Source organism: Macrotis lagotis, chromosome 1, assembly GCF_037893015.1.
Source record: "Macrotis lagotis isolate mMagLag1 chromosome 1, bilby.v1.9.chrom.fasta, whole genome shotgun sequence".
NCBI classification, from domain to species: domain Eukaryota; kingdom Metazoa; phylum Chordata; class Mammalia; order Peramelemorphia; family Peramelidae; genus Macrotis; species Macrotis lagotis.
In genome coordinates, this window is record NC_133658.1 from 132167688 (window position 1) to 132185710 (window position 18023).

Consider the following 18023-nt stretch of genomic DNA (forward strand, 5'->3'; position numbering starts at 1 on the left):
AGAGAAAGGAGTTTTAGTTGATTAAGTTCAGAAGTCAGACTGCAATGAATTAAAAAGAATGTGAGAGGAAAAGAAGTGAAAGCATTGTTTGCAGATAATCTCAAGGGATTTAGTAACAGAAAGAAGAGTTTAGGATGACCTCAGAGACTATGAATTGAACCAGTGAAAAGTTCTGAGGGGGAAAGGAGATAGAGGCCTGTTTGTAGGCAATCGGGAAATGACCAGTAGCAAGGGAGAGAGGGAAAGTGAGAGGGGGCAATGTTAGAAGAAGCAATCTACTGGAGAAGATGGGATGAAATGGGACCACATATACATACAGGTGGCTTCTTGGCAAGGAGGAGTCATCTCTTCATGTGAAATAAATGTAAAGGAGGAAATAATGGAAGAAGACAACTGAATAATGTGAAATGAGGACAAAGGGAAAAGAGGAAGACATCTATGATTGACCTCATTTTTTTTGCAATGAAATATAAGATGGTCTTTTCAGTTGAGATGATGGAAGAATATGGAGCCATTGTAGATCTGATAAGGGATGAAAAGGTTTGAAAAAAGACACGGTGGTGAGTGGAATAGTGAATCAGCTCCAGTAAGTGACTAACACATGAAGAGCTTTATAGTAGAAGATACAGAAAATAATTCCAATGAAAAGGAATGAGAATTAATGGAAAGAACCTGTATCTGAAGCCAAGAGACTTAGATTCAAGTTCCATTTCTTCTACTTACTGCTATACCTGTGGGATGTGGGGCAAGTCATTTACCCCATACTCTACTTCTAATTCCTCATCTCTAAAAAGAAATCTCTTGATCCTAAAGTTTTGTTTCCCACCCATGAGCATCAAAAAGTGCTTTCCTCAGGACAGTCTGGAAGGTGTGTTATTCCCATTTTTCAGAGGAGGAAACTGGTTCAAAGATGTCATTTTCCTGACATATTTATGATGTGTTAGAACTGAAACTTGAACTCTAGATTTATGATCCCCAATTCAGAACTCTTTTTTTTCCATACTTTTTTTTTCTTGAGTCCCATTAGATAACAGGAAAGCACACATAATGGAAGAAAGGAAAAAAAAGAGAACTCACATCTTCTCCCCCCAAAAATCTTCCCCTTAGAAGTCAGTATATTGGTATTATTTGCTGACATTCCTAGGTAGCATCAACTCTACTACTCAGTTTTGACTTTGTTGCTGTTCAGTTATATTTAACTCTTAATGACCCTCATTTTGGTTTTTAATTTTTTAACATTTTTTGAGTTCCACTATTGTTCTATTATATACCAGGAGGGGATGGGAATTCAGGGAAGCCTGGCAGGATTTGCATGAACTGATGCTGTACGAGATGAGCAGAACCAGAACATTGTAGTCCCTAACAGCAACATGAGGGTGTTGATCAACCTTAATGGACTTGCTCATTCCATCAGTGCAACAATTAGACACAATTTTGGGGTATCTGTGATGGAGAATGCATCTATATCTAGAGAAAGAACTGTGGAGTTTGAACAAAGACCAAAGACCTTTAATTTTAAAAAAAGCTATTATCTTATTATGTAATTTTGCTATATTGCTATATACTTAATTTTTTCCCTTAAGGATATGATTTCTCTCTTATCACATTCAACCTAGATCAATGTACACCATGGAAAAATGTAAAGACTAACAGACTGCCTTCTGGGGGGGGAGGAAAGCAGGATTAGGGGGAAAAGATTGTAAAATTCAAAATAAATTAATTAAATTAATTAAATAACTTAATGATTAATTAATTAATTGATGATTAATTAATTAAAATTAAATAAATCCATTACATCAATTAAATAAATAAATAAATAAAATTTTGAGTTCCAGAAGCTATTCCTCTCCCTTCCCCCTCCTTATAGGTTTTATATATATATGTATATATATATATATATATATATGTTATATATATAGGTTTTATATATATATGTATGAAATTATACAAAACACTTCTACAGTAGTCATTTTGTATAAGATACAAACAAAATTTGAAGAATAAAAGAAAGTTGGAATTATATCATGTTTTAGTCTGTATTGAAAAAATATCATTTTTTTTCCTCCTCTGAAAGAAGATAACATGCTTCATTCATCATTAGACCTCTGGGATTGTCCTACATCAATTGAATTGTTGAGAATAGCTAAATCATTCATAGTTCTTTATTAAACAATATTGCTGTTACTATGTACAAAGTTCTTCTGGTACTGTTCACTTCATAATAAATTAGTTCATGTTCAGTTTTTTCTGAAAATATGCTGCTTGTCATTTCCTATAGCACAATAGTGTTCCATTACAATCTCATACCATTATAATGGATTATTGAGCCGCTCCCCAACTGATGGGCATTCCTTTGTTTCCAGTTTTTATCCAATACAAAAAGAACTGCTATAAATATTTTGTACAAATAGTTTCTGTCCATTTTTTTGGATGTCTTTGGGTTACTCACCTAGTAGTGGTATCACTGCATCACAGTGTATGTACAGATTTATAGCCTTCTGGGTATAGATCATTTGATATTTTCTTAGCAAAGATACTGAAATGGTTTGCCCTTTCTTTCCCTAATTCATTTTAAAGATGAAGAAACTGAAACAAATGGGCTTATGTAACTAACAGCTAGTAAGGATCTGAGACTGAATTTGAATTGAAGTTTTTCTGACTTCAGGTCCAGTGCTTTTATTCATTGTGCCATGAAACTGCAATTCAGGTTAGACTAACAAAGCCCAATGTAACAAACCTCACTTGCTGGCTGAGTTCCAAAATTTCCCTCTACAGTAGGGGAAATAATTCATCAACTAATCAATGACAGCTAGTAAGACACATGGGTGGTCCTCCAGGCAGAGAGCATTTGACTGAATTAATCAATACCACCCTTTCTCTAATGATATGTGACATTTGCCCTTGACCATGTCTAGAAAGGATCCCCCTTCTTTTCCATCTAGCTATTTCTGCCTTAAGGATATTCTTCTTTATTCTCAGCCTAAAGATCTTTTTTCCCCACTTTGGGTCTGTAAACTCTGGGAAAAAAATCATCTCTTTCCTACTTCCTCCCTTCCCCTTTTGCTCTTTTGGTCTTCTGTCCTTGAAGTATGATGTTCTTTGATTGAACTCTACCTCCTTTGGGACTTCCCAACAGTAATAACTTACCTCCTAACAGTAATACTCAAGCTCTGACCTCTGACTCCCTTTGTTCAAATTTTGTCTTTCTGAAATAAGATGCTTACCTCCAAATAGAGTGAAAAAACCAAGAGAAGAAGAAATAGTGTGTTCTAAGCTTAGCACCAGAAGGGTCATTGTCATCAATCAACACTAACATTTAAATATTATATTTTACTTTTAAATAAAATTCTTCATCCAACTCTTTTCTTCACTTCATAAGTGAAAAAAATGTCAGCTAATGCAACTTGGTTCTTCAAGATATTCTTAAATTTTAATACTTCTAGTTTAACCTAGGCAAGAAACCTGACTTTTAAACTCAGCTTGGCTATGCTGTGTGTCCATAGCTAATTCACTAAACTTTTCTAACCACTCTTTCCTCAGTGGTAAAATGAAACCACTAACTTACTCTTTCACAGGATTGTGTTATAAGAATGAAATGTGTTGGCAAAGTGCTTTTTAAGATATAAAAGTACAACTCAGCAGTTATAATGATCAAAGACAATTCTTAAGGACTTATGTCGGAAAATGTCATCCATATCCAGAGAAGAACCTATGAAGTCTAAATATAGACCAAAGCATACTATTTTCAATTTAAAATTTGTTTTATGTTTTACATTTTTCCTTGCTCATGTATTTTCCTTTTGTTCTAATACTTCTTTCACATGATTAATATGAAAATGTTTAATGTAGTTACACTGTATAACCTATATTTGCTTACTCACTGTCAAGAGGAGGGAGGAAAGAAAAGGAGAAAGAAAAATGTGGAACTCAAAACCTTACAAAAATGAATGTTGAAAATTCCCTTTGCATATAGTTAAAAAATAAATAAATTTATTTTAAAAAGAACTTTTTCTAATTGAAACTACTCATAATAACTATGATTCATGTTATTATTATGAATAATATAATTTTCCCATTTTACAGTTATATAATCCTATTTATATGCACATCTCTATTATATGTATTCTTATCATATAGTATCATAAAGATCAATATAAAAAGCTATTCTATTTATACCAGTGTGGTATGATTGATAAAATATTAGACTTGGAATCAAAAAGAGCCTGTTTAAAATAAAACCTATGACATTTACTAACTCTATGACCATAGCAAGTTATTGAACCTCTATGTGTGTTTTTCAAGTAAGTAAAACAGAAATTGAGAAATCCTAGAGAAAAAAAATGCTTTCCATCAAAACAGATTGGCACGTTTTCTGTGATTTGTAGTCTTAGAGAGTTGCCTGAAATGTTTGAATAAATGAATTAATAAATATTTATTGAGTTCTTAATATATGCTAGGCAACATTTTATTTGCTCAGGAAACCACAATAGGTTAGGAAGCTAGTTAGCAAGGGTTGGGTGAGTATATAGGCTGAGGTACAATTTGTAAAAAGCTAGAAGGTGGGCTGGATCCTGATAAAATGTGAGAGCCCAGAGCCACAGAGGCAAAGGCTGAGAATCAATGGAGGGAGGAAGAAGAGAGTCCTAGTGCATTTGTGATTTTTGCGGGGGGGGGGGGGGTTTGTAAGGCAAATGGGGTTAAGTGGCTTGCCCAAGGCTACACAGCTAGGTAATTATCAAGTGTCTGAGACCGGATTTGAACCCAGGTACTCCTGACTCCAGGGCCGGTGCTTTATCCACTATGCCACCTAGCCACCCCTAAATCCTAGTGCATTTGTCATGATTTGGAAATGGTCCAGAAGACCCACTAACTCCTGTGTGTGGCCCAAACCAAATTAAAATAGAATTGAGAAATATTTAACAAACAAATAAAATACATAAAACATAGATCATATTATTTTGTGATTTTCTAAGTTAATATTCATTTTAATGGTCCTTGTTTCTGTTTGAGCTGCTACTAACTTAGCATGCTGAGAAGTTAAGCGACTTGTCCAAGGAGGCATGAAAGCAGTGTGTCTAAAAAACACTAAGCCTAAGTCTATAAAACTTAGGCTCAGGTCTTCCTGGATCCCAGGTCAGATTTCCATTAGCCTGAGCTACCTCAAGATTATTGTGAGACTCAAATGAAATAATGGATTTAAAATATTTTGCAAACTTCCAAACACTATATAGCTAATGTATCTAATAGGATATCAAATTAATCATGTGGGGATTTTTGTAATATCAGTCACAGTAGCAGAATTAAGAGATGTAACTATAGTAATGAAATTGGTTTTATTACATATCTTCCAGAGTTTAGATTTATAAATGAATGTCATCATTTTCACAATGGCACCCAAGGGTGGCAGTGCACTTATTCCAATGCTACTGTTTTTGTAAAACATTTTAGGGAAGAGTTCCTGTGTTTTAGTGGGCCTTTAGACCTTACAGAACATTCTTTTAAGCATCTTCAACAGAAACAAATGTTGGGGGTGTATTTGATTTTTGGAAATAATCAAAAGTTATTTGGTATCAAGTCTGATAAATGATTTATGTGATCATGCTCATTGATGTCATTTGAGATTTTAAAGAACAAATACTTCTCTTGCTTTCCTGGCTACATTTGAGAGATGAAAAGGGTTATGCCTCTGAGTTGTGAAAAAGGTCTTGAATCTTTATATTCCTACTTGGCCCACACAATGCTTCTTTTCCTAGGTTTTTTTTTTAATTTTACATTTGGTCTCTCCTGATCTTAGATAAAGGAGTGCCAAACTCAGTTATGAACTTGTGAGTTTTGAAAAATTAAGAAAGAGGATACCTAGAAGTCTGAAAGATAGAATCCATGCTGTATTTTTTCAGATGGTTAAGCCTGGTAAAGTTAGAGCATAATCTTGATGAGAAACCAGTGCAGCCTTAAGGAACATCCTGTTTGGTCCAGTATAGAAGTGAATTAAAGGCAACTGAGAAAATGACAATGACACTCATTGGCTGTATTACCTTTAGAAGTAAATTTGAGGGGAACAAAATTGCTTTACAGAAATTTTAATTTTGAGCCCATTTTCCCTAGGAACCAAGGTGATATAGAAAAGAAAAGATGTAAGATAAATGCTCCTGGGTGCTGAGAAAAGTTTATTATTCTATTCTTGATAAAACTTAGTCAACATCATTTTTGTAACTGCCACGATTATAAGTCAAACCACAAACAACAAATAAATCATGGATGTGACAAGAAAAAATGAGTGACCTTCACAAACTGAATCTGAAGGCAATTCCAAAAGTATTAGTCCCATAAATGTATTGAGCATCAGAAGCATTATTTGTGTAAGTACTCAGCTTTCCTAAGACCACTTCTATTCTGGGTACCATTCTGGGAGGGATACTGAAGAGCTGAAGTTGTCTAGAGGAAGGTGATTAGTTATCTAAAGGAAGGCAAGAAACCATACCAAGAGGGCTGGTTGGGAAAAAACTGGGAATCGCATGTGGTTGAACAGAAGGGTCACTTTCAAATACTTGAAATACTGTCAGATAAGGAAGGGCTGTGCATCTGATAGAACAGAACAGGCACACATGCAAATGTTATAAGAGGACAGTTCTGTAAAATCTACCTCACTTAGGTTGCATGGAATTTGAATGCAGTGATGACTGGTAACTTCAGTTATCAGTGTGTCTCTCTTCTAGACTTCTCTGCTAAAAGAAGAGACTAAGAATTTAATGATTTCATTTCTCACTAAGTCAATGAGGCAGAAAGAAAAACTGCTTTTTGGACCTGGTTCTGATGGATAAAGAGAGAAATTGGTTCATTAAGTGGAAAGGAAGGAACTTTGGGGGTTTGTTAGAGGCAGGACTAATACCAGTACTCTGTTCAGGTTTATTTTGGGATGAAATGAGACACTAACAAGTCATTGAACAGTTAACAAAGGTTTACTTTGCCTTAATATAGCAAAGATATGCAACAAGGATACAATGGTACTTAACGTTTATAGTGACCAGCCCCCTTTGTCTCCATATAAGAGACCTTTTCCTGGGCATGAAAACAGAATAACCAGGAACACTGAATTCATTTGAGTTGGAAGTTTTTGATGTCCTTAGATGACCAGGAAACTGCAACAAGGGAGGTAGGAGTTCAGTTAGATCTCAGGAACGGTTTTGCTCCCTTCTAAGGAAAACTAATCTGTTTTTTTCAGGAAACAGAACTCTGGTCTTAGCACAAAATCAGTAACCACAACATCTTAAAGAAGATTTTATGATGCACAAGGAGGAGGCTGACAAAAACATCAGATTTTAAAGAGTCTGAATTTCAAAGTATTCAGAGAAAAGATAGATAGAATCCCATAGTCTGAAATTCTTAAAGGGAAGTCTACCAAAGAATGAGGAGAGGCTCTCAAAAAATGGAATTTTAATGACCAAGCAAATAATTCTGACTGAAAAGAAAAGTAGGAGCATGCTAGAGAGAATTATAATAATTCTTCTACAGAACATGAATGCAAGTCCATGTGAAAAGAAGAATACAAAAAAATAGAAAAATCCTATAAGAATGTTTTAAAGGCTAAAGCTCAATATAAACTGAGATTTTTTTTATATATATATATGTGAAGAGTAATGAACAAAAGGATGCTTTTAGGCTTGGGAAAGAGGACAAAAATGATATAATAGAACTTCTGTTTGGTATGGATGGGACCACAACAATACTTGACTGGTAGATGCAGGACTACTCAAATTGAAATTTGCTTCTGCTTTTTTAAACTAAAGATAATGATTTTTAGATGGTAGGGAAAAGAACAAAAATTAAACTGTCATACAAATAAGTGAAGTGATGATAAGGGAGCACTTAGTTCCCATAATGAGTTGAAATTGCCACATCCAGACAAGTTACATTTCAGAATACCAAAGAACTTTAAAATATGCTTGCTGTACCAAAAGGATGTAAAAGATGCACCAGGACTAGAGACAAACAAAAATGCTGGTTTTCAAAAAATGGAAGAAGGTAGACTCTCCAAAATATGGGGTGGTGAACTTAATCTTGATTATTGGAAAAATTCTGAGATATTTTATCAAAGGGATGTCGTGTGAACTTTTCTTTCAGTGAAATGCTAAATTGATGCCATGCAGGTGACCTGATCTCTCAAAGACCCTAATAATAAAGCAAAAACTCTATTAGGTCATACCAAGTCAGAGAAATTTTAAAATCTGGAGCAAGAGGCAGAATCATTTTACAACCCATCTAGGTAAATTGGATAAGACTCCTCTGAGTTGGGAGACAATGAAATGAGATAACAATAGCAATTCATATTGACTATCTGATAAAGTTTGGTTGTTTTGTTGGGGGATGCAGAGGAGGTATGCTATAATCTGCACCAGTGGAGGAATTATCCACCTTGATAAAATTAGATCTTTTGGAATATTTTTTCCCTTTAATTATATTTTAAATAGAATGCATCCTCCTTGAAAACAAAGATTTTCATTTTTTTCTTTTATTTCCAATACTAGGCACTAAGAAGTGTATTTTTAAACTTGCTTAAATAAGCCAATCTGAGTTTCTTATTAAGCTATGCCTGACTTCAAATTCTTGGTTGACAGTGTTATTAGATATGTAAGGCAAAATAATGCAGTTGATAAAAGAATAGAATTTCATCAAGTTATTTGGTAAAGTCTGTAAATCTTCCTGAAACAGATAGAGAGAGAAGGAATAGATGGGCACATTGTTAAGTGGTCTTGGAACTAATTGTATGATTAGACAAAAATATATATATATATATACCACCCAAGAGTCTTAATTTATCTTTATTGTCATTCTAAAAGAATATGTCAAATAGAGTGTCTCAGGACTCTTCCTTTGGTTCTATGCTAATCAGTATTTTTATTAATAACTAAAATGGATATCATAACAAGTAGACTTCAATCCAATTGAATAGGTCTCACTGGAAGTCTTGTTGGTCACTTGTTGATGATGTTGTAGGTGAATTTTTCTTCACATAAGTTTCATATTGGGTGTATTACCTTTAGTATTCTATTTCAGTTTCCCCATTTGTAAAATAAAGGCCTCACATCAATGACTACCTTTCCATCTCTAAATTTATGCTCCTATAATATTTGAGGTTCCCTCAAGCTTTAAATTCTTTGATTCTGTGATTATAATGTGATAGAGACAATTCCTCATGTAGGATGGAATAAGATATTTGACCCTTTATTAAGTGACATGTTCAACTCTATGTGCATTCTCTCCCACATCATTATGTGTTGTTTTTATCAAAGCACATTGATCATTGAGTCAGAAAAAGCAACCAACTTAGTAGACATTAAAAGAGTGATTGTCCTGTGTTACTCCATCTGCTAAGCATATAAGAACTCTGCAAAGATTTCGAAAGAAAAAATGGTTTTCCAATCCCCACCCCAAATCCATGATAGCTACTCACACAGAAGTTGGAATGCATGCTGCCTAGACAAGACAATGCTCAAACCAAAGACCCCAACTCACTCTTCTGCTTATGTTTGTTTTCTGAGCTCAAGTGATCAAAACATGACCAAGAGAAATGAACATATTGGGAGTGAATATCAGGAATTTAGAAGTTCTTGGACTTTCAGTTAGAATTAACTAACAGCAGCAGCAATTTTGTGCAATGATAACTGTTTTAGTGAAGAACTGTGCTAGAAGGATAAGCCTAAATTCTGACTTACTAAAAAACATGAATCTTGAAAGAGTTGTTCAGTATAGAACCAAGGGAAAGGGAAAGCATTCATTCACCAGTTACATTAAATGTTTCTTGTTTTAATATTTTAAGTATTAACCTCCCAGAAGAGTAAAAGTAGGAATTAGGGCTACTGTTATATAGTTTAAGTCTTATATTTTCATATATTATATACATATATTTAAATTCTAAAAGGGAGTTATAAACACCAAGAAATAACAATAAAAGTTTTTATTTCTTTAGCAGTCAGATTCCTTTAGAAATGACATTATTAGAGCCCAGGTTCTCAACCATGAGTCTGAAAGTTGTTGTTGTGGAATTATTTTTCAGTTGTGTGTGTCTTGTGACTCCATTTAGTGTTTTCTCGATAGAGATACAGGAATGGTTTGCCATTTCCTTCTCTGGGTCATTTTACAGATGAGAAAACTGAGGCTAATAAGGTTATGTGACTTGCCCAGGGTCACCACAGCTAGTAGGTGTCCGAGATGGGTTTTGAACTCATGTCTTCCTGATACCAGGTCTAGTGCTCTACCTATCTTCCCCCATATGTCAGAAAGATCTGAGTTCAAATCTTGTTCCATTCACTTCTTACCTGTATGACTCCAGGTAAGTTGATTAACTTCCTTAAGCCTAAGTACTCCTTTCTATAAAATGGAGATAATAATATCACCAGCCTTATGGGATTGCTGTGAATATCAAATATGAATAACTTTTGAAAACTTTAAAGTTCTATATAAAAGCAAATTGTATTCCTTTTCTCATCCTCCAGATTAAGAAATAGGAGGTAAAATGATATAATGAATAAAACATTAAATTTATAGTCAGATGATCTGTGTTCACACCCAACTTCTTCTGCTCTCTGTCTGCATGATCCTGGGCATGTTAAGTCCCTTGAGTTCTGTTGGACTTCCACGTCCTCATCATGATCTTCCTTACCTAAACCTATCCTATAATTATTGAATATTATTCTTGTTGTCAATTCTTCTACCAAATCCCCTCAAATATGCAGGACTCATAAATCCTAGGAAAAAGACATGTTAACATGTTTTCCTATTTCTCTTCAAGTTCAATCAGGAGAAGGCACTGGAAACAAGTTATGAAAGATGGGATGATATCCTTGATCATATGGGAAATAAAAGCATTTATGAAGCAGGCATATGCTCATGATTCTAGAATGGTTATGTTAATAAATTTCTGAAAAGAAATGGACAATTATCCACTTACCACAAAAATAAAATTGGCTAAATACTTGGAGTTTGGGGCAGAAAAATGTCATTAAAAAAACTGCAGTTACCCCAGATAAATAGAAAAGCATTGAAAACATTCAGCAAACTGATTATTCCCTCACTTGTTTCTGTTGGAAAAAGAGGATGTTTGATAATATAGAAGATGAAAATTATTTTTCTTGATAACTGTGAATTTAAGTGAGGACATCAATGTACTACTGGTGGAGTATATGAACTGAACTTCAAGGCAGAATCAAAGTGACTCTTCTTTTGGTTGCAGGAGCCTATGACTGAGAAGGATACAGGAAAATAAATGAGCATTTGAATAATCCATCTACTCCAAGAGCTTTGGGTGTGAGCAGAAGTGGAGGCCATGGACTTTCAGCACTTTCAGGTAAAGGTGGTTTGCAGAGGCTTCTTAATAACATGAATCATAACCAAGCTGATGCAGCTTGGCAGGACATGGTGGGTTTGGTATACTGACAGGTCTCGGTCTGGCTAGCTTCCTGGGGAGTAGCAGATCTCCAACATGCAGCTCTTCAACCAACCCCCAGAGTCAGCTTCTGGAACCCTGTCTTCCACATCTTCTACATCTTGCTATGCAGGCACCTAGAGCTGAAGCAGTTACCTCTGCAGCTATTCCTAGATCTGCACCGAGTTCAGGTAATGGAACCAACACAGCAACAAGCCCAACCCAGCCCATTCACTGAATGACCTTTGGAACATTTCAGCTATTTGACCATGAACTAACTCCAGACTTTTTTGGCTCCTATTCTGGTCAATGCTGAGGTTCACTTGTGGATGCTGTCTTATCTTCCCTCTGGGAAAAACTCTTCTACAGACAGCAGAGTAAATTTAACAAAATCTAAGCTCTCCTCAGTTTCAACAGGCATGAAGAGTGTTCAGTGCTACCTTTGCCTTAGGACAGCTTGGTTCACTTATGAATCAATTTGGTTTATCAATTGAAGTTACAGAAGCAGCAAAAAAAAAAAGGGTGATGTCAAAATATTTGCCAAAACCATGCAAAATAATGCCAAGTCAGACCAAAAGGAAGGAGATGCAAAAGACAAGAAAGTGGGGAGAAAGATATGAGTTTAGATTGAATTATTTGCTATCTTTGTTGCTTTGTAGTAATTAAGTGAGTTTAATAATGTTTATTGCTAAAACCTATGCCTGTATTCAGTTTACAAAATAAAGGACTTTTCTTATATCTACCAATAAAATCCTTACAAATATTATTTCATTTATGTTTACAAATTATTATCCTATTTGAGCTTCACATTAACTCTGTGGGATAACTGCTGTTATTATTCTGTTTTATAATTGAGGAAACTGGGGCAAACAAAAATTAAGTGAATTGACCAAGGTCACACATAAGGTGAGATTTGACCTCAGGTCTATCATGACTCCAGGTCCACTGCTCTAGTCAGTATATCACCAGTTACCTCTAACTACTTGGTATGATAATTTACACAAAGTGGGCCCTAAGTAAATGTGAATTTAATTTAATTGACATGAAAAAGAGGCAGAAATCAGAATAATGGTGACTGAAATTTGGAGATAGCTTAAGTTTGAAAATATATAATCCTTCCCTGAAAAGCAATGAATTGCAATCCCGTCAACAATTATCTCTCTCTCCCTCCCTCCCCTCTCTGAATCTTTGCTGTCTTCCAAATTAAGAACATGATGAGGATGAGGATGACTACAACAAAAGCTTACGTTTATAAGCTACATTGATGGTGATGAGATGATGATGCAGATTGACAGGGAGAATATTGCCTATCTCTTTGCAGTACACACTTCCTGCCTTCCTAGGTAGCTGCTCCAAGATGTCCTTTTTATAAGCTGTCTCTGAGCACCTGCAACATGGTGTCTCTGTCCCACATTTTCCATTCTGCTAAAGCAGAATCCCAGGGGCAAAGTTTCTTGAGGATTACTTTCAGTATGTTCACTAGGCGAGTTTTACATTATATTTCTGATCACAGAACAAGAGGCATGAATGATTTCAATCCCTTGGGCCCTAATATCTTGGCTGGATGTGAGACTATAACAGTGATTAAAATAAATAACACGACATTGCAATAGGAGAGATCAAGGGCCTTCGTACTAGCTACTGTTGCCTATGGGGTAAACATGACTGTTGATAAAGGATGTTCAGGGGTAGGCAGCATGATTCAAGCATACAGAAACTCTTCCACTCTTCAAAGCTGCCCTGGATTTTAGGGCAAGAATCCTAGTGCCCAGCTTTGCATGACTGAAACCATAGGCACCCTGTTCACAGAGACCCTTAAGTGACTTTAGTTCCAAAAGCAAAGGCTACCTGACTGATTCTTCTGGGTCCTTCAGTTTTCAGGTTATTTCAGTTCACTTTTGTTCTGTTGGATCAGTCCATTTCAATTTCATCAAATTCAAGTCAAATTATTTAATGTTTCTAGATAACAGTACTCTCATTCATAAAATTGGAATAATACTGCATTCATGACCTACCTCACAAGGTTATCATAGGAATTAAATGAAATAATATGTGTAAATATTAAATTCATGAAATATTCTATATCAATCAAATTAGTAAATATTTCTTAAGCAACTACTATGATCCAGACATTGTGTTAAGTTTTGTGGCTACACAAAGAGGCAAAAGACCATCCCTTCCCTCAAGGAATTTACAGTCTAATATGATAGACAATATAAACAAACAAGCAAATATATCTGTGTGTGTGTGTGTGTGTGTGTGTATGCATGCATTGAAATTATATACAGGATAAATGTTGTTCAAGTCATTTTAACAGTGTTGTCTGACTCTCTGTAACCCCATTTGGGGTTTTCTTGGCAGAGAAACTGAAGTAGTTTGCCATTTCTTTCTCTTTACAAATGAAGAAACTGCAGCAAATAGATTTAAGTGACTTGCCCAGGTTCACATAGCTGATAAGCTTCTGAAACCAGATTTGAACTCTGGAAGATAAGTCTTTCTAACTTCCAGGTCTTTAACTTTATCCACTTCACCATCTAACTTTCCCACTCAGGATAAGTAAAAAAAATAATAGAGAGAAGACACTAGTTTAAAGAGGGTTAAGAAAATCTTCCTATAAAATATGAAATTTTAGTTGAAACTTAAAGGAAGTCAGAGATGTCAGTGGACAAAGTTGAAGAGGGAGAGCATTCCAGGATGAAGGATAGCCAGAAAAAATATTCAGAACTGAAAGGTGATAATTTTACTCTTAAGTGAACGAGAGATGGATATGGAGTGAACTAGACAAGACTGTTGTGAACTATGAAAAGTTAGAAGAACCACCAGAAATCCAAGAAAGAAATCCATCTTATTCATGGAACAGCCAGGAAGTTAGAGTCACTGATCTAAAGAGCACCTGACAGAGAATAAGATATAAGAAAACTGGAAAAGTAGGAGGTAATAGTTTATGAATTAATTTTAATGGCAGAGAATTATGTATTTGATACAGAAGCTAACACAGTTTACTGGAGGAGGTACAGTAGCTAGAACACCAGGACTGGAGATGGAAAGACTCCTCTTTCTGAGTTTAATTCTGGCCTCAGACACTCACTAGCTGTGACCCTGGACAAATCACTTCACCCTGTCTGCCTCAGTTCTTCATCAGTAAAATGAACTGGAGAAGGAAATGGCAAATCATTCAAGTATCATTGCCCAGAATAAATGAGGTAATGAAGTTAGACATGATTGTGTCCAACAGAGAACAGTAACACCAAAAACATTTATTAAATAAAGAAGTGCTTTAGGAAAATCACTGTGGTGGCTTAATGGAGAATGGATTGAGTATATACTTATATTCAAAGTACACATATACTCATTTTTATTATAAAAAGACTTTGGACTTACTTTCCTAAGCTATATGTGCAATAGTAGGCCAGAGGACAACTACTTACTTATATATCTCTTTCTTATGGTTCTAGGGTCACTTCTGAGGAACTGGGAAAATTTTGCTAATAATGTTGGCAAAAGCCCCCATCCCGACATGTGTATATTTTCCCCAATAACACTTGTCTAATTCCAGTTAGTATCTCCCCAGTGTGACTGATAATCAATTGGCATCAGTTAGTTTTTAAAATGTGATAATGAGAAGATAGAAAAGAAGTATAAAAAGCATAGCCCTAAATTAGAACTCATTTTCTCCTATATCTCCTGGGACTTTGGGGAGAATGGGCTTAAACTTATTGTGGTTGCTAAAATGTTTTTATACCATCAATTGTATTTCCAGATGTGGTAAAGGCATTGGATGAAATTATTCACTCCCTCTTTGAAGGACCCAATATCTTGATTCCTGGGGCAATTCACTACTGGATCCTCCTCATGACTCCTTGAGGCCACACTATTTTCCAAGCTCAATTTCCAGTAAAGTCTCGTATAGAGTCAAGTTCTTGGATTTCTCATGGTTCTTCTGACTTTTCATAGCCTACAAGAGCATTGTCTACTCTACTCTATATTCATCTCTCATTCACTTAAGAGTAAAAATAACAGAAAGAGTCTTGGTCATAGACAAGACTGTGACTGGGGTAACAAAATAAAGGCACTAGAAATCTCTTCCCCCTACACAGTAGAATACAGCATATCTTCTCAACTACCATTAGGAAAGAGATTGATTTGGCTTACCAATGCCTTTTACATGCATACTTGGTTTTTTTCAGCTACAAATTTATAAGCTTTTCTTCACCATTCAATAAGGGGACAAAATCATTCACATGAATATGCTTTGAAGAGGACACCTGGCTCCTCCATACCGCATTATTAAACACTTAAAGAATCAAGACTTTTGAGCCACTCCCCAGAAACACACTTGATTTGGCAGTAGGTCTTACTCCTGTGTATGTTCCTAGGACTGGGCCTCCATTGATCAATCTCTTCATTATATTACAATGGTCATTCTTTTTTTTTTTTTAGGTTTTTGCAAGGCAAATGGGGTTAAGTGACTTGCCCAATGCCACACAGCTAGGTAATTATTAAGTGTTTGAGACCGGATTTGAACCCAGGTACTCCTGACTCCAGGGCCAGTGCTTTATCCATTGTACCACCTAGCCGCCCCTACAATGTTCATTCTTAAGGCAGCATGGCTTAAGGAATAGAGGAGTGGTCTTAGAGCCAGGAAGGCCTTGGTTCTTGTCTCACCTCTGACATTTTCTATCTCTGTGACTTATGGCAGATCATTTAACTTTATACTGTTCTGTGAGAATCTCTAAGAAAAGGTACTGACTTGCATGAGTAGAATAAGTTTCTTTCCCTAAGGATTCTCTGGGTCAAGACATCACAGGTCCAATTCCTTTGCCTATGAGCCAGATAGTTTTAGATTTTGGAGATCAAAGACAAGAAAGATTGGAAGATGAGAGGGTTAGATATGAGGAACTGTAACCTTATTTCTAGTTATATATACATAATTCTATGATTTTATGAACCTTTGATATTTGAACTACCAATTTCCAAAAACTGCCAGGAAGGAAGTGCTTTATAATTGTTAGATTACCTAGTCAACATGTGTTGGTCTATCTGTGATTATAGCAAGCTTGAGGGAAAATCTTTTGCTGGGAAAAGGAGTCAGGACAAGATATAGATTCAAGAGCAGGAGAAAAATAAATGCCAGCTTGGATCAAGAATGAAATGAATAAGAATAAATGAAAAAGGAATAAAGACATGAAAAGGCAATTCCTAAAGTCTCACCATGTTCCAAGGACTGTGCTAATTGTTGGAGATTCAAATCGAAGAGAGCTCCTGTCCTCAAGGAGTTTATGTTCTAATAGGAGGTGATAAATATGGGGGAGTAATGACTAGAAGGATGTTTTTTTTTTGTTTAGGAAGTTACAGTAATGATGACTAGAAGCATAAAAAAGTTGATGGGCAACCCATTTCTGGTAGTACTAATTTGATTATATTTTCAGATATGGAAAGGGTAATGATTAGGGAATATAGAGAAATCATGGCATGGCCATATGATAGGGACTAGAGGGATCTGATGAGACAGCGGCAGGCAGAGATGCAGACAAAAGAAGTATTGGATGGAATATGAATCATAGCTCAGGCTAGATCTGTCCTCTCAATCAGGATAGTTTGAGATTCCATGTTGGAAGTTCCAAAGCTGAAAGGGTTAAATCCTCCAGTAGGATATAAGGCAGAAATCAATGTCCAGTGGTCCAAAGGATTCAATAGGGTGGATGGCAATTAAAAAAAAGACAACTAAAATTTTTTTGTGAACATCAGAGTCCAAAAGAACTGACAGAAGCAGAATAAGTGTCATTTCAAAGCAGGGAAGTCTGCACAGAATTAGGAAGTTTCAACTACCAGGGCTGTTGGCAAAATGATTGTCTGTCTAACACCATCTATTCTCCTGAAGTTTTGTACTCCTCCTCTTTTTTTTTTTGAAGTGTCAAAATTTTCCACTTTTTCTTGTTCAGTTGTTTCTGAATTCTTCATGACTCCATTTGGGATTTCTTGGCAAAGATATATAGCAGTTTGCCATTTCCCTCTCCAGTTCATTTGACAGATGAGGAAACTGAGGAAAATGCGGTTAAGTGATTTGCTCAGGGTCACAAATCTAGGCAATATCTGGGACAAAATTTGACCTCAAGAAGATGTCTTCTCGATTCTAGGTCCAGCACTGTACTACATAGCTATTACATTTCCCACTATTTTGCTTTTCTAAATGGTGCCCCTGCTCTGCACGCTTATCTTTTAAAATTACTATCATTTCAGTTATCATTATTATTAAGTACTATTCCCAGACCCATGATCAAATAGAAATTCAGAAAGCTCTGATGGCAAGATAGGGGAGCTGGCTACAAATGATGCATTAGTGTGATCACCAGTGAGAAGCACTATATTAGTAATGAAAAGCAGTGTAGCATAATGGATAGAGAATTAGTCAGAAGCCCTGGTTTTAAATCTCTCCTCTGCCACACAGTTAGCTGTGTGACTCTGGAGAAATAACTAAATCTCTCAAAATTTTAGACAATTCTCTAAGACTATAAGTGGTGGAAGAGCTTCCAACATTCATTGACAGAAAGAGTTTTCTCATCCAAGACCTGTCTACCTCAATGAAACTACAGGTCCAGTC

At 35.7% G+C, this 18023-nt stretch overlaps 1 pseudogene; it reads left to right on the top strand.

Annotated features, from left to right (window-relative positions):
- The first annotated feature begins 474 nt into the window (after window positions 1–474).
- Window positions 475–12053, top strand: LOC141515585 (proteasomal ubiquitin receptor ADRM1 pseudogene; annotated as a pseudogene).
- Window positions 12054–18023: the final 5970 nt, after the last annotated feature.